The sequence below is a fragment of the Mirounga angustirostris genome, unplaced genomic scaffold (genome assembly GCF_029215605.1).
Source record: "Mirounga angustirostris isolate CCGP_5_RB_7025 unplaced genomic scaffold, mMirAng1.0.hap1 SCAF_5, whole genome shotgun sequence".
NCBI classification, from domain to species: domain Eukaryota; kingdom Metazoa; phylum Chordata; class Mammalia; order Carnivora; family Phocidae; genus Mirounga; species Mirounga angustirostris.
The window spans coordinates 6673303-6695115 of record NW_026991713.1 but is presented as its reverse complement, the minus strand read 5'-3'; the positions used below and the strand labels follow the sequence as shown (position 1 = coordinate 6695115).

Below are 21813 nucleotides of genomic sequence, written 5' to 3'. Positions count from 1 at the left end.
GAACGGTTAAAAGTGTGGGCCCTGAGGGGTTCACATCCTAGCTCCACTCTACCAGCCGTATGGCTCTGGGTAACCTCACTGGGCCTCAGTTTCCCTGTCTGTAAAATGAGAATATTGATGGCAGTTTCCATAGCATTGAGTTGTGCTGGGGATTGTCTTAGCTCAGATCCGGTATTCAGAATAGCCTGGCCCTGGTAAGCCTCAAACAGCGTTAGCTCACTTCTCATTACTTTCAAGATGAGTAAAGACAACCAGTCCCAAGTTCAAGGAGACTCCCCTGTTTGTCCTTATGAGACCAAGGGCGTGATTTTCAGCAGCACCCCCCCCCATTGGCCAGATGGGGAACACCTGACCCCCATGGGCCCCTTGACTGTAGGCCTGGGAGGCTGCTTAGGAGCATGCATGCCTTGGTCTAGTGATTGGCAGGTCATGGGAGGACCAGCTGAACCCCTCAGGGCTTAGGATTGTCTCAGAGGCCATGGAGAGGGGCCCACCTGGAAAATGGGCACAGGGACCCTCAGGAAGGACTTTTCTGCCTCTCTCCCCAACTTCAGCAGTTCCCAATCCTCCCATTTCACTGTCTCTGTAGTAACAACCGGTATTTAAAATCATCTTTATTCTGCTGCGTATTATCTGTCTTTGCCCTCCCTCCCTCCACAAGAGGAGGGAAGTTGTGTGAGGACAGGGATTCTGATTTGTCTTGATCTCTGCTGTACCCCCAGCATCTAGAGCCGTGCCAAGCAGATAGTAGGTGCTCAACAAACATTTGACACTGGAGAAAAATTCTCAGATGGTAACATTTAGCTAGAAGGGTAGGAGGGCAGGGCCCTTCTGCCTGTGGGCAGCTCCCCTTCCCAGAAGACCACCCAGTGCAGCCACTGTCCCCTTTGTGAGCTCGGTCCCCTCACGGTGGGTGTTGGGAGGCCTGCGTTCTCCCCCACTGCAGCCAGGAAGCGTGTGACGGTCACTGCAGTGCCACTGGGCCTCTTGGGTGAGGGAGGGACCCGGGCAATTTTCTGGCTCACGGCTCATTCCAGTGCTGTCTGGTGACACAGACGGGCCCGCAGGCCCAGGAAGGTCCTGTTCCAGCAGATGCAGGCTGGGAGTCCTGCCCTGCAGCCCAGCAGGGCTTCTGCACCCCCAGGACTGGAGGGGCTTCCCAGCTGAGCCCCAGGATGTGATCTGGGGGCTGGGCTCCCGCCCCCTCCCCAGCCACAGCCCCTCACATGTGCATGGCACTCCCCCGTTACAGTTTACAAAGTGCGTTCACAGACATTATCACATCGGCTCCTAAACGCCCCCTAAAAACCACAATAAATCTCTCGCTCTGGCTCTGGAGCCCACCGGCTGCTGTGTAATCAGTGAGCAGAGGGGCCTCAGGGCCCAGAGCCTGCCAAAGCTGAAGCCAGCAGGGGCACAGGGGTGTCCACGTGGGTGGGTGGCAGGAGGCGGGTGGCAGGCCCAGCTGGGGCGCTGCGGGAGGGAGGAACAAGTCCTCAGGCCCAATCCTGCAGAGGAGAGAAGTGCTGTCTGGGAGAGCCAGCCAGTGGGGCTCAAGGGGAGAGGTTTACAGGAGGGAGAGGTGGGGCAAAGGTGAGGGAGAGGACCAGAGGGTGCCTTAGCACTTAGGAACGCCATCAGGGAGGTGGGCTGGTGGCCAGGCACAAGGGGCGCAGGGACAATCAGCCCCAGCCTGGCCTCTGACTTGCTTCTCTTCACCCCCTAGATAACAGCCCTCACCCAGATCCCCTGTGTGCCAGGCCCTTGTGCATGCTGTCCTCTGTCTGAATGCCTTTACCGCCTTCTTGAAATCCTAACCCTCCTTGAAGGACAGTCCAGAACCCCCCATTTGTCGGTCCCTCCCCAGCTCCCAGAGGCTACGCATCAGGTCCCCCCCAGCTATGCCTGGTCTTCCTTTCCCTGAATTGTCAGGCCCCATCTCCTCTTTGTACCTTTTGTGCCCCTGGGGGCGGTGAATTTGCAGTGGCCGAGACCCCATCCCCACCCCTCACACCCTGCACAGAGTCACAAACAATGGCATGAGGCTGGAGGGTCACTGGCTGGGCAAACACCCAGCCCAGAGGGTTGTAGGAGGTTGTGAGACCCCCACATGACCAGCCCAGCAAGCACAGCCCCTGTGTTCTCTGCCTAGCACCCAGCCCTGGGCAGCCACAGAGAAAGAACCCCCCAAATGTCTAAGCCAAATCAGCCAGCAGCCACGGTTAGGTTTTGTGTTTTGTTTTGTTTTGTTGTTTTGTTGTCATTTTTTTACCATTTCCCTTGATTCTCAAAGTTATAGGAGCTCAACTTACAAACTGTGGAAAGTTCATGAAAGTTTAAATAAGCAGGGTGAGGGAGGGCCTAGCCCCAGGGGGCTGCGGCTGCCCTGGCAGGCGTCCCTCCCACAGCACAGTGCAGCGGGGGCCACTTCCCCGCCTTCTGCTGCCTGTCCATGGGGTGGGCATCCGGGGAAGCCGCGGGCTCGACCTCTGGGCCGTGGAGGCGGCCAGCCTGTCGCAGCTGGGATCGTGGCCATGTCGAGCGGGTGCGGACAGGTGCTAGCTTCTCTGCAGTCACCTCTGCGAGGATCAGCATTTTCCCTTTTCCTTGATATGAAAACCAGCTGCTGGGCCGGGGCCCAGATGGGTGGAGGCACCATGGTCCCTGGGAAGTGTTCGCCATGTGGTGTCTGAAGTGGGTCAAGGCCGTGGAGGCAAGGGAGCTGGAGGGGGAAGGTGACTCATGGTGCAGATGCCCACCCTTCCGGGGGATAAGGGAGCCCCTCCGTGAGGCCCAGGGCACAGACCTTGGGACTAGGAGTGTGGAGCTCAGGGAAGCCCCAGGGCCTTGCTCCTTGGCCTGGTGTTCCACCTCATTTCTCCCGATAAGGGAGTTGTACCCAGAAATACAAAGAAGTCTTACAACTCAACAATAAAAGGACAAGTACCCCAGTTTTTAAATGGGTAGGGAATATGAACAGACGTTTCTCCGAAGAAGATATACAAATGGGCGATAAGCACAGGAAAAAATGCTCAACTCATCAGTCATTAGTCAAAACCACAGTGAGGGGACGCCTGGGTGGTGCAGTTGGTTAAGCGTCTGAGTCTTGGTGTCGGCTCAGGTCCTGATCTCAGGGTCGTGAGATCAAGATCCACGTTGGGCTCCACACTAACTGCAGAGTCTGCCTGAGATTCTCTCTCCCTCTTTCTCTGCCCCTCTTGCTTGTGCTCTCATTCTCTCTCTCTCTCTCAAATAAATAAATAAATCTTAAAAAAAAAACACACAATGAGATACCATTTCTCACCTACTAGACTGACTATAATCAAAAGGCAGGCACTAACAAGTGTTGCTGAGGATGGGGAGAATCAGAACCCTCATATACTGCTGGTGGGAATGTCAAAGTGGGGAAAACCACTATGGAAAAGGGTATAGCCATTCATCAAAGGTTAAACAGAGAGTTACCGCACCCCCCAGTGATTCCACTTCTAGGTATATACCCAAGAGAAATGAAAATACACATCCACACAAAAACTTGCACATGAATGTTTATAGCAGCATTATTCACATTATTCATAATAGCCCCCAAGTGGAAACAACCCACATGCAAAATGTGGAAATGTGGCAATGGAATATTATTTGGCAATAAAAAGTAAGTACCGACTTTTGCTACAACATGAATAAGTGAATCTTAAAAACACATTATATGCTCATGAAAGAAGCCAGACACAAAAGGTCACATATTTTCTGATTCCATAATATGAAATGTCCAGAGCTGGCAGATCCATAGAGATGGAAAGTAGATCAGTGGTTTCCAAGGGGAGGGGGGCACTGCTAGTGGGCACAGAGTTTCTTTGGGGGATGATAAAAGTGTTCTGGAATTAGATAGTGGTGATGATTACACAACCCTATAAATATACTAAAAACCACTGGATTGAACACCGGGGTACATTTTATGGTATGTGAATTATATCTCAATAAAGCTGGGTTTTTGGTCTTTTTTTTAATGGTAAGGTCCCCACAGGGCCTTCTACCCCATAGGCCCCCAGGAGTTGGTCTATCCAGGCTCAGCTCCTGCCCCTTCCAAGCTGCGTTCCTGGATAGATGGTGGGGTGCCGGGCATTGGCTACCCTGATGTGGGTGGACACAGGACTCTGCTTCCTCCCATGGGCCCATGGAGGTTGCTTCTTCCTGAAACATTCTTTCCCCCACTCCTGCTCATCCTCTGGATCTCAGCTAGGAGGGTCTGTACTGCGTGCGCTTTCCTCAGAGCAACGGGAAACCATGAGGATGAGGAGGATGGCATGCCAGACTCAGGTTCTAGAAGGATCCCTTTGGTTCTTCTGCAAGGGATGGAACAGCAGTACAAGGCTGGAGGCATGAGGCCAGGAGGAGGCCATGGAGAGACCTGGAGTGTAGGCCTGGAGAGGCAGGGCCCAGCCTGGGGCAGAGGCTGCCCAGGTACAGAGAAGGGACAAGCTGGGGAGGAATTTGAGAGCCAAAATTAAAGTGACTTCAAGATAGGGGACAGGGAGTCTCGGATGGCGCCGGGTTCCAGCGGTGCAGAGGGCTGGCTGGGGATGGGGCCAGTTCTGAGGTGGGAAGCACTGTAGAAGGAGCACGTCTGCTGTGAGGTTTTCTGAGGTGGCCAACTGTGGAACCCCAGCAGATGGCATCAGCCCCACGTCCAGATCCAACCAGTCACTCCCCGTATTCAACCCCCTTGATACTCCCATTTTCTGGGTTAGGTCTCTATACCCTGCACTGGCCAGGGCCACAGCCTTCGCACTGGTCCCCAGCTCAGAAACCATCAGTGGTTCCCCACTGCCCTCAGAACAAAGGCCAGAGGCTCCAGGGGGGCCCACCTGGCTTTGCAGCCTCCCCACACCCCACACTCACTCAGTCCTCCTCCACACACTCCCCCCACCCCTGCCTTTGGGTATGCCATGTTTCCACCACCTCTCTGCCTCCTTGGGAGCCCTTCCTCCCTGAGCCTCGGCAGCATGGGCCCCTTGGCTCTGCCAGTCTTTTCTGAAACACAAACCAGGAGGCATGACCTGACCAGGATTTCCAGTGATCGTGACTTTATTTGAAGTGACTTAGAAAATATATTACCATGAAATCATGTGTAGTCACAAACTTGTTGCATGATCTTAAATAGGAAAGAACTAAGAGTATCCATGGGTCTTGTTCTGTCCTGTGAAGTTGCTTCGAGCCCAGACACACTGCATGTCAAGTCCACGAGAGCAGGGACCCCATCTGCCAAGTTCTTGGATGCAGCCCCAGTGCCTGGGGAAGTGCCCGGATAGTTGGGGTGCTAAGGAGGGGCTGGGAGGGTAGGAGGAAGGACAGTAGAAGGACAGGAAAGAGAGAGGGAGGGACAGGGAGGAGGCCAGGTAGCTGTGTGGGTAAATGGATGGGTAGGAGGCTCAAGTGCACAAGGTTCCTATGGGCGCATAGACCACTTAAGCCCAGCCCCTAGACCAGAGTCCAGAGAGAATGGCTCTTCCTGGGGCTGAGCTGGGATCCATGGATCACCTGGGGGCACAGAAAGAACCACCTCATCCCAGCCCACTCCCTGGTCTCCAGCCTCCCTGAGGGCCTCCACTGAGCCTCTAGGCCTGGCTGGCCTCTCCAGCAAATTGACCAGAACTCTCTGGAGCCATCCTTGACCCGTCTGCTTGCACTTGCACACACTGTCCCTCTCTCCTTCTCTTCTCTCTCTCTCTTTCTCTCTCCCACATCCAATCCATCAGCAAATCCTGTTACATTACTTTCAACAGCCTCCTATCTGGCTCCCTGGCTCTGCCCTTGCCCCTCCCCCAGTCTACTCTCAACTCAGCAGCCAGAAGGATCCTTGTAAATGGTGAGTCCAGGAGGCCTCGCCATCTGGCCCCCATTTCCTCACTGAGCTCCTCTCCCACCGCCTCCTCCTCCCTCACTCCCCTCCAGCCACACTGGCCTCAGCCTCCTTGCTACTCCTCAACTGTGCCAGGCACGCTCCCTGCTCCACACCTTTGCCCTGGCTGTTCCCTCTGCCTGGAATGCTCGACCCCCAGAGAGCCATCTGACTCACTTCCTCACCTCCTTGCCATCTTTGCTCAAGTGTCACTTTCTCTATTAGACCTTCCTTGGACACACTATTTACAAATGAAAATAAAAATCCACCCCTTGTTTCCTTTTCCTGTTTTATTTTTCTTCTTAGCCCTTATCACTCTGGACCAAAATACTTTTTTACTTCCTTATTATGCTTTTTGTCTGTGTTCCTCCATGAGAAGGTGATCTCCATGAGGGCAGGGGTCTTGTCCATTGCTGTGTCCCCAGCACTGAGCACAGGGTCTGCCAGGCACAAATGAGGTGCTCAGTAAACATTTGCAGAATGAATGAATGAATCTCTGGGGTCCAAGCTTGCTCTTACTGGGCTGGTGTGCCCCAGGCCCAACCAACACCCATGCAGGTCCTCATTGCTCCATCACTGCCTTTCCCCTTGGCCACTGACTGATTTAGCCCACCAGGGGTCACTTAAAGGTCCTGAAGTCCCTTGGGGACTGCCTCCCCACCCCCAAAAGGGCTGCCCACGCTCTCTCAGAGGCTGATAGGATGGGCATAGCCAGGGGTGGCTCCCAGAGTTGAGTTCCAGGGAAGACAATCCAGGGCTGGCCCCTCCTGCACTTGGTTCAGAAACATTCATGCGGCCCCTTCCCCGGCGGGCCCACATGGGCCCTAGCAGCCAGGACTCCTGTGAACACCGCCACTTCATGGTCTCCACTCTCCTGTCCTGTCTGAGCCTCCAATCCAGCCTGGCTCGCTAGACAGAGTGGACAGAGTGGAGCTGCGGGGTCACCTGTTCAAAGAGGTCACGCGAGCTGCCCAAGGCCCCCGGCAAGGTTCCAGGCTTCCCTGGTGCTGAGCCAGATGAGATGGGACGGAGTGTGCCGGCTCCTCCCTAGTTACCCCCATGGCACAGGGGACACTGAGCTGGCGGTGGGGAGTCTCCAAGCGCCATCAGACCCCAGGAGTGGTGTGCCAAGTCGAGCTTCAGTGCTAACAGCTCGGGGACTGAGGCCAACCAATGGATGAGCAGCGACAGCAGGTTTGCGGTTGTAGACACGTGACTCTGGAGACTCAGGGAACTTGTTGGCTGTGGAGGGCGCATGTACACGTGTGCACGTGTGTGCGGGTGTGCATTTGAGTGTGTGTGCGTGTGCGTATGTGCAAGTATTATAGGGCACAGGGCTCATGAACAGGCAGATTGCCATGGGCCCCCAATCCGTGTCCCCTCACCCCAGTGCCTCCAAGAGGGTGGCCTGGAGATGAAGAAGGGCACCCAGGAAGGAGAGAAGGTCTCTGGACCATTCAGCCGGGGGCATAAGAGGACAGCATCCTAACCAACACACAGCACAGCAAAGTCAGCCAGACCCAGAGGCAAAACCCGATTCAGCTACCCCACACTGGTCCTCTAAGCCTCAACTACACTATCTGCAAAATGGGTCTCATAATTCCCGCATCACAGAGTAGTCGAGATTAAACAAGATGATGTAGGTATCCAATACATGATAACTATTTAGGTTGCTGGTAGTTCTATTAGAGCTCACATTTGAGATGGAGAACAGGCTGCCCATTTGTTCCAGAAGCTATCCCAGAGCCTCCTTTCTGCCTTGCTGGTGAGCAGGGCACAGGACACAAGACCCTGCCCTCAGGGGCTCGCAGATAATCATGAGGCGTGCGAACCCATGGGTCCCAGGTGGCTGGCTTTTGGAGGCAGTGTGGTTTCCTGCTTTATGAGCACAACCTCACTTAATCCCCTAGAGAACCCTGTGAGTTGGGGGCTGCTACCGCCATCCTGCAGATGAGAAAGAGACGTGAAGTAACCGGTCTGTGGTCACCCAGTAGACGAAGGGCAGAGCCAGGATTTGGGTGGAGGATCTTACCACCACACTCAGGCAGGACAGAAAGCTGTGCGCTCTGGGTCGTTGCCCAAATCGAGAAAGCACCTGGGGCTGTGGGAGCACTGGGGAGGGAGGGTGCTGACTGGGGTGGCTCAGGAAGAGACTGACCCTGTAAGCAGGGACTTAAGGCTACCAAGGCTGGGACAGGAAAAGGGGAAGTGGCCAGGCAGAGAGGGCAGCCTGAGGCAAGGCCCAGAGTGAGGAAAGAGCCGCCAACCCTCCCTGCCCAGATCCTGGCTCTGCCCTCCCAGCTGATGCAGCCCACTCACACCCTCTTGCCTTTGTCTATGCAGCCCCCTGTGTGCATGCCATCTTCCTTCTTTTTTTTTTTTTTTAAGATTTTATTTATTTATTTGACAGAGAGAGACACAGCGAGAGAGGGAACACAAGCAGGGGGAGAGGGAGAGGGAGAAGCAGGCTCCCCGCAGAGCAGGGAGCCCGATGTGGGACTCGATCCTAGGACCCTGGGATCATGACCTGAGCTGAAGGCAGTCGCTCAACCGACTGAGCCACCCAGGCGCCCCCCCCCCTTTTTTTTTTAAAGATTTTATGCCATCTTCCTTCTTCTTCCCTCCAGGCCCAGTGGTGGCAGGGCAGGATTTGAAAACAGACCTGTGCATTTCCTGCCCAGCCCTGCTCTGCCTCACAGAGAGGGAGAGACTTAAGCCCGAAGAGACTCAGGGTAGGGTGGAGTCTGCCTGGAAGAGCATGGTGAGCAGGGAGGAACAGACTGTGCAAAGACATGAGGGCAGAGTCTGGGTTGTGCCCTCCTGCCCAGCTCAGAGTCCCCTCATCACACCCCAGGGCTCTGAAGCCAATGCTGCTCCCACTGCCCTGCCCAGGGGATGGCAGGCTATAGACCAGGAATGCTTACACCCAGGGATAGAACTCCGGCTCTCATACTGCTCAACCCAGTTTTTTCCTCTCCCTGAAATATGGCCTTCTCTCCTGTGATGTGAGATCATAGGCCCCACCCCAAGAATTATTCAAGAGGAGGTGAGGAAAGTCCCCAGGCCAGAGTATGTGCTCAACGAACAGCAGTTGCTTAGAGCATCGTGACAGAGCCCATCTGGGTGAGAGTTCCCCAGCTCTCTGGGTCCTGGCATTGAGCCACTCCCTAGGCCAGGAACCAAGAAGCTCTGGAGGGGAGGGAGGCTCTGAGTTTAGCCTGGGTCGGTCTGTAATTAGAGCAGTGAGGTTCTTACAGAGACAAATGTAAACCCAGCCTCTCCTGGAGGCTGGGAAGTCTGTGGTAGCAAGGGGTCTGCTCTGCCCTCAAAGCCATGCTTTCCAAAGTCACTGTGGGGACTCCATCCCCATACTGTGTTACTCCATCATGGCCCAGCCCATCTGACAGATGAGACTGGGAGGCAGATATCTAGGGCAGTTCACTCCTTACACAGACCCCTCGGCTCCCCAGACAGAGGCAGGGCTGGTGAAGTGGTCCCTTTCTCACTCTGACCTCAGAGCCTGGCCATTATAGAAGTCTTGGAGTCCCAGGAGGGGACAGTGGTACTTACTGGGCACCTTCTTTGGGTGCTTTACAGTGCTCCCAGACTCCTACTACCTCTGACAGCTAGGTCTTAATATTCCCATTGAACAGCTCAGGAAACTGAGACTTGGAGAGGTCAAAAAAATTTGAACTGCTCAGTCCAACAGCCTTTCTTTTTTTTTTTTTTTTTTAAAGATTTTATTTATTTATCTGAGAGAGAGAATGGGAGACAGAGAGCATGAGAGGGGAAGGATCAGAGGGAGAAGCAGACTCCCCGCTGAGCAGGGAGCCCAATGCGGGACTCGATCCTGGGACTCCAGGATCATGACCTGAGCCGAAGGCAGTCGCTTAACCAACTGAGCCACCCAGGCGCCCTCCAACAGCCCTTCTGACCTTAACCTTTCCTCCCACCAAATGCAGAGGTTGTTGGAACTCCAGGGATGATGGGGAGCTCACACCAGCAAAGATCCCATCTTGGGCATACCTGAAAGAACATTCTTCTCAGTGTGAGCCGAAACTGGCCCCCTGAAGCTCCCACCAGAGGCCCCAGTGGTCTGCTGCATAGGGAACCAGGCCCTCTATCCCTGAGGCAGGCTTTGGAAATTGAATGTAGCAGAACACCACCAATTAACCAGCATGCCTCCCTTGGACAAGGGCTCCTCTCTGAGCCTCACTTTCCCAAGCTGTACAATGGGGATAACAACAGCCCCTGTGTGAGGGGTAGTTGTGAGGCTTCAGGGGGTTAACAGGGCTGGGAATTTTCCAGGAGCAACCAGAGTCTCATCCAGAGTCTTCAGAGAAGCTCCAGCCAAGGAAAGAGGCTCAGGGGGCTTTCCAGAGGCCTGACTCACCTTCCCCAAAGGAAGGAGTGACCTTGATCAGGGCAGCCTCATGGTGGGGTGGGGGGGGGCAGGACTCAAATTTGGGGCCTGTCATGATTGGGGATTTCACCCGTACAATTGTTTTTGTTTGTTTGTTTGTTTGTTTTTAAGGAAGCTCTATGCCCAACATGGGGCTTGAACTCACAATCCCAAGATCAAGAGTTGCATGCTCTACTGACTGAATCGACCAGGCACCCCTCGCCTGTTCAATTCTGGCTCCCCCAGACCTGGCACGAGCTCACCTGCCTCACCCAAAGGATGCGGCTCAGTTTTGTTGAAGGACAGCAGAGCTTGGGATCAAGTAGATCTGGGTTCAAGTCCTTCATCTGCCATTTACCAGCTATTTGGTAACATACCTGCCGGTCACCTCTCTGCTCTGAGCCCTGGCTTCTCCAGCTCCAGGAGAGGGCCTGTCTCTCAGGGCTGCGGTGCTCAGCAGGGTGTGAGGTCAGAGCTGGCCATCCCCTTGAGTGCAGAGACAGGTGCATCCCAGGCCCCCACTGGGGACAACAGTCCACTCCCATCATTGTCGTCCCTGCCTCTCTGTTCGCTGAGGGAGGCACTGAAGAAATGCAGCCCGGAGACAGGCCCCATGTCTTTCCACATTCTGTTCCCCCTGCTGCCATTCTCTTCCAGGCAGACTTCTCTCTACCCTGGGTCCCTCCAGGCTTAATTAAGTCCCTCCCTCTCTGTGAAGTAGGACAGTGCTGCAGGAAAGGCATGTGGTCAGGAGTCTACCGATGGGAAACAGAGCCCAAGAGAGGAGAAGCAATGCGTCCAGGATCACACAGATGCAGAGGGACAACGGGGATTCCAACTCGGGCTCCCCCTAACACGTCTCCAAGCAGCACTTAAGACCTTCCGCAATCTGTCCCCTGCCGGCGAAGCTGTGCACTACATACCCGATACATTCCCGTCTTGGGAAACCCCAACTTGGAAAACCCACCAGGTTCTTGTTGACCTCGAAGGCCCCACCTGTTCTCCTGTGCCCTCCCAGCCCTGTCCTCAGCCCAGTGTACTGCCCACCTGTCCACCCAACCCCCCTTCCTCCAATTCCTCTTCCCCCTCTGGTCACCTCGTGTTATCACCTCCTTCAGGAAGCAACCTCAGACCATGGGACCCATTTCTCCTCTGAGCTCATTCCCCAACACCATCCCACTCCACCCACTTTGTGATTTCTTGCTTGGTGTCCGTCTCTCCAAATGAGGGCTCTGTGGATGCGTGGGATGGAGTGTGGGGGGGTGGTTCTTGTTCACATGTGTCGTCTCAGCACCCAGCACAGAACCTGGCATGGACCAGGTGTTCAAGACTTGCTATTCCTGCATAGCATCCATCCATCTATCTTTTCATTCAGCAGATGCTTATGGAGAAGACAGGCAGAGCCCTGCTCTAGTGCAGTTAGTTTCCACTAATACATGTGTATATTGTAAAGGCAAGTGGGAATAAGCACTATGAGGAGCAACAGTGCAGGGAAAGGACAATAGAGTAGGAAAGGGATGGGGGAAGGTGGTTAAGGGAAAGTCTCTCCAAGCAGGTGACATTTGATCAGATCTCTGAAGCAAAGGAGAACGTGATATACACATCAAAGGAAAGAGTATACCAGGGAGAGGGAACAGCAAGTGCAAAGGTCCTGAGGTGGGAATGCACATGGTATGTTGGAGGAAATGCAAGGAGGTCAATGAGGGGTAGGGATGGCAGGAACTGAGGTTAGAGGGGGGTCAAGCAGGGGGACAGAGGCAGGACTCTGCTTTGACACTGACTTAGCCATTGCAGGGTTCTGGGCTGAGGAGTACAGAGTTTGACCCAAGTTCTACCAGGATCACTCTGGCTGCTGCACCGCGAACAGACACCAGGGACCAGGGAAAAGAAGGAGATCCACGAGGAGGCCACTACACTCATACGGTGGCAGGGGACATGGTCAAATTGCTGATATATTTTGAAAGCATAGCCAGTGGTATTTGCTGATGGATTGAATGAGGGAGGAGCGGGGGGGGGGGGGGGGGCGGAGAGGAGAGAAAGGGAGGGGAGGAGTCAACAATGTTCGCAAGGTTTGGTGCTTGAGCAAGTGCATGGAAAGTGGAGGTGGCGTTACCTGAGATGGGGAAGATGTGACAGTGGGGCAGGTTTCTGGGGGTGACCCCTGAGGCAGAGGGCTCAGCGGCCGTCCACACGGAGATGTGGCAGAGGGCATCAGCTGCATGGGCCTGTAGTTCAGGAGAGAAGTCCAAGCTGGGTGTGGGCACCCGTCATATGAGTCCCCATGTTTTGCACATAGTAGGTCCTTAGTACATGGCTGCTGACCTGGCCTGCAGGGCCTCGTGGGCAACACAAAACTGGCCACAGCCCCACTCCTGGCCTCTAGGGGAGGTAGACAAGGACCCTGGGACCCAGCACAGAGCCACACCCTGAGAGGGACACATGATGACACGGTGGGAGGGTAATCTAGGAAGCTTCTTGGATGGGGTAGTGGGAGAGTCTTGGCAGAGATGGGACAGGCATTGGAAGGCAGGTGCTCCAGCTTCAGGGGTGAGGTGGGAAACAGGTGGAGGAAGGCTCAGCAGAGCCAGGGGGGCTGGGGTGAAGTGGACGGGTGTAGGAGCCCAACCCCTGGCTCCAATTTGGGCTCTGTGACCTTGGACAAAGATCCTTGACATTTTTTTTTTGTCTCTAAAATAGGAATAATAACCATACCCCCTGCATACATTGGTGTGAAGATCAAACAAGTTAATCCATGGAAAGTGCCCCCAAAGAAAGCAGTGGCAGGTGCTCAAAAAATATGACCTACCCATTAGTAGCTCGTCCAAAGAAGGCAGTGTCCTCCAGCCTGGGAGGCCCGCTGAACGAAGGCAGAGGACCATGCATGAGACCCAAGTATGAGGTACCTGGGGCTCAGATGAGGAGGGGAACTTTATTGCCTTCAGGCAATGGGGACCCATGGAAAGTTCTGTGCAGAGCGATGAGGAATGTTCCATTCAGTTCTTGATTATCCCCTACCTGTGCTCAGCTTGACACATCCCCTCCCATTCCAGGCCCAACAGTCCTACCGGGTCAACCTACCTGCAGGGCTCAGGGGCACATCTCATAAAAACAGCTGAGGCTTGATGATCCGTTTACTATGTCAGTCCTCACAATGGCCCCATGCATGAGGTTGGCCTTATTATCATAATGCAGATAGTAGCTGGCCGAACCAGGATGTAAAGACTAGAATCTACACTGGCTTCCCTTGGCTCCAAGGCTGTCCCCGGAGCCCTACAAAGGGGCCGGGCATCAGGGGAGTGTCCAGACCTATGGATTCTCCCAGCACATAGGGTGGGGTCCTTGTGCCAGTTCACGGTGGGGCAGAGACTATGAGGTGACGTGACTTGCCCAAGGCCCCACAGCTTGTGGGAGCTGGGACTCCAATCCAGATCGGTGAGACTCCAAATGCCCACACCGGAGGCGTGGCGGGCATCACACACCCAACCCTGAGCTTCCTTTAACCTGGGCCTGCAGCAGGGGTGAGCTCCCTCAGTCTGGAGCTATTTCTGAGCTCTGAGGCGTGGCGGGGCAGGGAAGACAGTGGATCCCCTGACTCCCACGCTGCCCCTTAACTGTCTGCTCCCCTCTTGACTTTGTCCTTTCAAAGAGGTTTTTCATCCCCAAAACCGCCCTGGCTCCCTGTTCCTGGCTCTGCCCTGCCAAAGGGACACTGAAAAGCAGGCTTAACTGCATCCTCTTTACAGTTTCCCAGCCAGAAAAACCAACAGAGGGAAATACAGTGTTTGCAGACCAGGTCAGGTCCAAGGTCACTCTATAAAAATGGATTCCTGGAAAAACATAAACCAGCAATTTACCCCATGAATTTTATTGGCCTCAAAACCAAAAAAACAAAACAAAACAAAAAAACACCCAAACAAACAAAAAAAACTACCCCATTTGAATAATGAAGGGAGATAAACCATTCCCAGTTCCTCTTTTATTAGTGAATAAGGACACACAAAAACTCAACCGAAAGCGAACATGCAGCATCAGGTCTGATTTATTAGACGCTTTCAGTTCACAAAAACCAGCATTTCTATTAAAATAGGATGATATCCAAAAGATCTGTTAGCTTAAAAAAAAAAAACTGTCTTTAATACAGGACAAGGCTTAGTTTTATTTTTTGTTTTTTTTTAAACAAAGCTCACATTCTCCTGACTTCACGCCTGTTACTACAGCCAGAGGGAAACTGATTTCAGAATCCATCTGATATGTCGGATTTCTTTGTGGCATCTACTTCATCGCTCAGCAGCCAGCCATGATGTCATAAGCCCATCAGATTTCCGGTAGGGGGGAAACGCTGGGGAATTGGAAAGAATGGATGTTTCTTACCCGTCAGGAAAGGGGGAGGGGGGGAAGGGGCTGGGTGTGTTTGGGAGGTGGGGAGACGGGAGGCAGGCTCAGTGTTTGTGATATTTAATGTCAGGCAGAAACCTGAAAAATCCAGCCACCCAGATGTTTTCTAAATATCCAGATGTCTGGCACTGAGCAGACCACGCTCCCCCCCCCCCACCTCCCATCCCAAGAGGCACCCGACGTTTCAGCTTTGACCTCAGGTTTACAGCGAGGGCATGCTGCCAGGAGCCCTACATCCTCAAGGCTGCCCACCCTCGGGGTTGGGAATTTTTTTCTAAATCTTTACACATGGATGACAGGAGTAACTAGGTCCAGATTTTTAAAAGCTGTTGAAGCAGTGATTTGAAAAGTTCAGTCCCTGGAATTAGCTTCCACAGAATACACTGTATAAGCCAAAAGGGAGGAAAGAGATCCCCTAGCCAACACTCACACAAACATATGTGACTCTTAAGCCATAGGGCGTAAAAACCCAAAACAAAACCAGTGAGTCTGAGAATCGAGGACTCCAGACTGACACCGAGAAGCGATGAGCCCTCCCCCAGGAGCACGCTTCCCCCAAATCAGAAGAACACCAAACAGCTTTGTTCTTCCTGACAAAGCCCCTCGCTTCCAAGGAACAGACAGTACCAACAAAAGCACAGGGTAGAACTAATTTACACTGAGGCTTGGGGCTTCAGGGAGTCACAAAGTACAGAAATGGCTTTGCCGGGGAAGCTGCCTCTCTACAGCCAGCAATGCGGACCCCCTGGCCTGGGGGAGTCCCACAGGCCACAGACAGAGTGGCGTTCAGGCTTCCAGGCACACACGCCCACTGAGGCCACCACCGAGGCCTGTGACATCACGGCTAATTGCTCCTGAAAATGAGCCAAGAACTGCAGGCCCCTGGGGCCCAAACCCTGCGGCTTTGGCTTCGTAGGGAGCCAGGAGGAGAAGCAGCCGGGAGGGGGGCCATCTCCAATTAGAACCGAGCGCTTGGATAATGAAAAAGAGGGTGGCCAAGGGGAGGGTGTCTGGCAGAGGGCTGGAGGAGGTGAGTGGGGGCTCAGGGATGGAGCGGGGGAGGGGGGGCTCTGTGGCCTCATCTCCTAGAACAACCTCTATGCTTTTCAGATGGGGAAATTGAGGGCCAGGAGTGGCTGAGTGGCCCGCCCAAGGTCACCAGGCTAATTAGCGGGACAGCCTGTACCGGGGAACAGAAAACACAGGCCTGGCATTGCACAGCTCTTCCCTGAACGTTATCTAATTTAATCCTCACAACACCCTGTGAGGGAAGGATTATCATTAACCTCAGTTACCAGAGGAGCCAATGGAGGCGCAGAGAGGTTAAGTAATTTGCCCAAGGTCACACAGCTTGTCATTAGCAGAACTCGGCCTGAACCTCTGAGTTTCACCAACTCCAAATACAGTGCTCTTTCTGCTAGGTGGGGGAGGGGGGGGGAGGCGGTTAAGGTTTAACTGGGAGCAGTGAATCTGATTTAAATACATATTTAAAATGCTGGTGATCCCCACAGAACAGAAGGACGTAAATCATTGCAAATTAATTTTTTAAAGCAATTCCAGTCCGGAGGGCTGGCTGGCTGGGTGGGTGGGGAGGCCGCTTTTCTTCGGTCCCTGCCAGAGCCTGAATAAAGCATGCAGACATTCTCTCTAGCCGTGCATGGAGGCAACTCCCTGAAGTGGAGGGGGGGGCGGCTAAAAGCTTTGTTGGGCATCTGTGAGAGCATAATCTGCCACAGGAAAGGTGCCAGGCACACAGGTCTGACAGAGCCAGGGGAGGGAGAAATTCACTAAGTGTGGAAACTACGAAAAATAAGAAGAGTCGATCCTTGGAAGCCTGAGTCCTACTTTCCAGCCAGGAGTTTCAGTGAACGGTGGGGAACCCGGGCAGCTATCTGTGGCCCAGAGGCCTGACTCTGGGTCAGACAGGTGCCGCCCCGGGTCCCGTCCCCTCCAGATTGGGGGAGGAGCGGGGGAGGCCATGCAGTTACTATGGCCCTGTGCCCTGGCCATCCTGGGGACCCTGCTGGCCACCACCTTCTCCAGAGTAGCATTTGAAGGAAACCAAGCCTCCCAGAGCTGGGACAGCGGTTGGACTGGGGACTGGGTTGGTCTGAGCCCAGAGAACAGGACAGGCACCTGTCCTCAGGCCTCCCCCTCTGCAGGTCCCTTCCCTTCCACTGGAACAGCCTTGGAGCTTCAGTGGGCCATCTGTGCCAGGCCTCTCCTTGCTCTCTTCCTCACTAGGCCTGCTGGTTTCTTTTACTTTATTTCAGTGAACTGCAAATGGGGTGTGGAGCCCAGGACTCAGTCCAGGGAAGGAGAGAGAAAAGTTTCTGCCATCTGAATGCCCGACCTGGCTGAGCAGTTTGTGTTTTTCTGGGGAAATTCTACCCATCCTTTATTCGATTTGTCTACTATCTACCCAAAAGAGATTCGGGTCCTGCCTTCATGACGCATTTGATGGAGGGAAACAAACATTAACCCAATAATGACACAAAAATGTCCATGGAAGGAATGGTCCCAGACAATGATAGCCTGTCAACAGGGGAAGTGTCAGGTCAGTGAGGTCAGGGAAGGCTTCCTGGAGGAGGTGATTGGGGCCCAAAGTTTGAGGAGCCATGAATCCCTCTGACAGTGAGTCGAGTGTCGCAGACCCTGCGACAGCAGCTTAGTGAGCGGGATGGTGCCGCGATTTCTCCCGGTGCCCCTGCGCCCCACGAAGCCCCACGAAGCCTTTCCTCACCCAAGCTTGCTTCCCATTCCCATGCCCCATTCCCTTCTGGACTATTATTCATCATCTGTGTCCCTGCACTGGTGTGGAAGTCCCAGACTAGGTCTGCCTTGTTCACCACTGAGTTGCTTGTGCCTGGGATGTTTGATGACTACTTTTTGATCAAAAAAATACACATGTGCAAAGGACCTGTGGTGCAGTAATCAGAGAGCCCAGGAGGGTGTAGGAGTAAGAATGGGGGCAAAAGTCAGCCAGCAGTGATGGGACTGGGCCACTCCAAGAGCCTCCCTGGATGTGCAGCTATCTCTTCCCTCCTCTGGGCTCCCTTAAGCCTTCCCCCTGTGGCAGAAACTGGGTTTGGGGGTCTTCCTTCTCCTACAGGAGACTGTCACACAGGTACTCCCTCCCACTTGATCTGCCCCAGGCACAGCACCCCTGGGGATCAGGTAGGCGGGGACTAGCATCACCTGCCCAATAGGCTTCCTCCCCACCAGTGCCTTCCCTCCTCCATTCATTCCCTCACCTGGTGCTGAAGGGTCCCCCAAAGCCACAGCGGGAGGCAGATCCAGGAGTCCCAACCCCACCCCCAAGTCCCATCTGCACCCCCCCCCCACTACCACGCCTTTCTCCTCACTGAGGCGGAAGTGACAGGAGAGAAGGAGCTCGGCTCCGAGCCCGGACCAGACCGGGTTTGAGTCCCCTCAGCGCGTGTCGTGTCGGTAAGCTGGCCTCTGCCCCTCAGATTCCTCCCAGGTGAACTGGAGAGACCCCGGGCTCCAGCGGGCACAGCGCGGGCGCTTTGGGAACCTGTCTGAAAGGGCGAAGTCAGTCTCCTCTCGTTTCCCTCCCGCGCTCGGTTCAGCTACTCCCTCCCCCCGCCCCCTTCCCCACCCCGAGGCGGCAGCTGGGGCTGGGGCGCGGGGGTCCCGCACGGCGCCGGCGGGCGGCGAGCTGCGGACACTCTCCGGCCGCGCGCCCCGGGCCCGGCGCCGCGCCTCGGTCTGCGCCCGGCCCCCGGCGCGCCCGCCCCGCGCACTCCAGCAAACTTTCCGCGGCCGCCCCCCGCGCGCGTCTACACCGCCCGGCGGCCCTGCGGCGCTCCCCTGCCCCACGCGGCGCTGCAGGGTGCCTCGGTCAGAGTCCGCGTCTCCACGGTCTCACTGCCGCGAGTTACGCGGACTGCCTTGACTACCTCGGGATTTCGCAGGCGCCTCAGCCGGACTGACTGCGCTCGTCTACACCGCCACGGCAGCCCCCGGGTCACTGAAGACTCCTCGGCTCCGGGGCCGCGCGTCCACGTCGCCTCCGAGATGCCCCAGCTCCCGGACCGCGTCTACACCGCTCAAGGCTCACGAGGCTCAGAGCGCGACCCAGGACGCAGACCCTGCGACAGCCGCTTAGTGAGCGGGATGGTGCCGCGATTTCTCCCGGTGCCCCCGCGCCCCACGAAGCCGGCCGGGGGTTGCTTACCTTGCCCGCGCCCTCACGCTCCTGTCCTGGCGGTGCGGTCCCTTTCATACATTTTGCACTATTGTCGACAGCGAAAGAAAATATTATAAATCCTCTCCCGGTCACGTGGCTGTCCCCCAACCTCCCCGCTTTCCTCTCTTTTCGGCCTTTGAGACAATACTCGGCCCCAGCCGCCGGCCGCCGGCCAGGGCGCTCCAGGCAGGCGCTGCTGGCCGCGGCGGGGCGGGGCCTGGGCGGACGGGGGCGGGGCCTGGGCGGGGCGGGGCGGGGCGGGGCGGGGCGCGCGGGCTCCAGCAGGCCTCCCGCGGGAAGCCCGGGCCCTGCTACAAGCGCTCCTGTACCAGCTCTGATTGGTCGGCCGGCCGGCGACGCTGAGGCCTGATTGGCTGAGATGAAGAAGCGGCTCAGGCAGTGGGGTGGGGGTTGCGGGTTTCATTCTTTGCCTTTTCTTTCCTGGGGCCGCGGCTGCTCTTTTGGGCCCTCCTGAGATCCGCAGCCTTTTCATCGCTGCTTCCGTGCACCCCATCATAACAACCACCCGAGTATAACTGCAATTCTTTGCCCTTGGCGACCAAATAGGTAGTACCCTGAGGTCGGGAAACTGGGTTTGTGGTGCTCACCCGTGTATCCCCCAGGGCCTGGAACACAGATGTGCTCAAAATGTTGTTGATTGAATTAATGGGAAATGCGCATACAGGTTTTTGGAGCTATCTTTAAGGCTGGTAACATCCCTAGAAAATGGTATTATTATTCTCTTTCAAGAATGGGGAGACTGGGGCGCCTGGGTGGCTCAGTTGGTTAAGCGACTGCCTTCGGCTCAGGTCATGATCCTGGAGTCCTGGGATCGAGTCCCGCATCGGGCTCCCTGCTCGGCAGGGAGTCTGCTTCTCCCTCTGACCCTCCCCCCTCTCATGCTCTCTCTCTCATTCTCTCTCTCAAATAAATAAATAAAATCTTTAAAAAAAAAAAAAAAGAATGGGGAGACTGACGTGTAGAGAAATGCTGTCACCTGGGGAGTGATGGCTGAGCTGATACTGGGACATGCTTACATCACTGGACCTCAGATCTCTACACAGCGATGCACTGCGGAGTGTCAGGGCCTCAGTTTACCATCTGTCAAAAGATTAGATTGATCAGAGGAGAAAGTGGTTTGGAAGGTTATTTCAGTGACTATGCTGTAGGTAGCACTGTGCTTGGCAGTGTGAATGAGACATCTCTAGCCTTCATGTTAAATTCTGGGTCCTCTCCTTTCCTGGCACCCCTTCCCCCACAAATCACAGGGGACGTTAAAAGCACTCTGGTCAAACCAGGCTATCTTACCCATCTCTGAGGGTTTGGGGGCATGTGGGAGGATTTTTCTGGGGGGAGCCACAGGGAAACTAACTTGAGCAGGCATGCTATTCTAGGGGGAGGGGAGTCCTTGGGAAACCCCACTCCATCCCAAACTGGTCCTTTTTTTTTTTTTTTTTAAAGTAGGCTCCATGCCCAGCATGGAGCCCAACTGTGGGGCTTGAACTCATGACCCTGAGATCAAGACCTGAGCTGAGATCAAGAGTCAGACATTTAACTGACTGAGCCACCCAGGTGCTCCCCCCCACCCCAGGCTGGTCCTTTTGATTGAAGGGCAGTCTCTGAGATGGGATAGAGGAGAAGGTTTCCTCTGATAAAAAGAGGGTGTAGGAGCTGCTCCTGGAGTTGGGTGAGAGCATTAATTGACCAGAGAAATGCTACCTCAGATCCTGGATGGCCGGGTTCAGGCATGCAGAGGAGCTGGCTTGGAGGCACAGGGAGTTCTCCCTGTGTCTCCATCTTCACAGGCCCCCTTATAAGGACACCAGTCATTGGATTAGGGCCCACGCTAGTCCAGTATGACCTCATCTCAACTTCATTACATCCGCAAAGGCCCTATTTCCAAATCAGGTTACATTCACAGGTTAGGATTTCAACATCTCGTTTTGGGGGACACAATTCAGCCTGCAACAAGGCTCAATGAAGAAAGAACATTCTGGTCAGAGGGGAACAGCAACAGCAGATTATCCTCCTAGTGCCCACTGCTTTCTGGGGTCTTATCTTCAGCTCCCCTCAGTTCCTGGTACCTGGCAGCTGCTGCTTCTGAGTTAGGAGAGAGCTGATCCTCTGATACGAGGCTTTCTCAAGCCTCTCTTTCCAGCAGAGCCCGGCCTGCCTGTCCCCCCTCTTCCTGCCTGCCTGGTCCCCACCCGCATCCACATCTCACATATGAGATGGACAAGGACAATAAAAGCTGTTTCGCAAGCGGGTGGTGATTAATCGCCAAGTTAATTAAAGAGGCAGTAATTACACTCAGATTTCAGAGGAAGGAGCGATGTCTTGGGCAGGGATGGGTGGTCAGCCTCGGTCTCCCTGAAGAGGTGGGGCTGGAAGACAGAAGGGATTTGAAAAGACAGGAAGAAAAAGCAAGTAACATTTTTAACAAGTGGGTACTTCAACCATAGCTGTAATGTTTTATTTGACAGAGTTAGGTGGCGGGCTCAGACGTTAAGCTCATCTCTGTACTTTTCTGTGTCTTTGAAATATTTCATTAACAATAACAACAACAACAAAAAAAGGCAGGGGGGGTTAAGTTTGGGATTTACAGACGGCCTCAAATACCAGTGTGTCCCACTTTACACAATGGAGAGGGCCTTAAAATTATGTGTAAATCGAATCCCGTTTGCCCACCCAGTACATCTTAACATCGGCAATGCTCGATCTTCATTTCTGATTGATTTTCCCTGGCAGAGGCGCAGAAATCTTTGCTTTAAGTGTCAGGCTCTCTCTGTCAAGTAGTTAATGACCTATAAAGCACTTAAAATGTACTGGAGGAGATGCTATTTGGAGGCACCCCGTGGTGTACCCTCTTCTATTGTCAGTAATCACCCCTCATTTATTTGCTCTTAT

General features: G+C 54.5%; 1 long non-coding RNA gene across 1 annotated transcript; it reads right to left on the bottom strand.

Moving 5' to 3' along the window:
- Window positions 1–14319: 14319 nt before the first annotated feature.
- LOC123837672 (uncharacterized) lies at window positions 14320–18335 on the bottom strand. The gene is made up of 2 exons (XR_006789259.3): window positions 18059–18335; window positions 14320–14637 (listed from the first exon to the last, which is right to left on the bottom strand). It is a non-coding gene; the product is annotated as an uncharacterized LOC123837672 (long non-coding RNA).
- Window positions 18336–21813: the final 3478 nt, after the last annotated feature.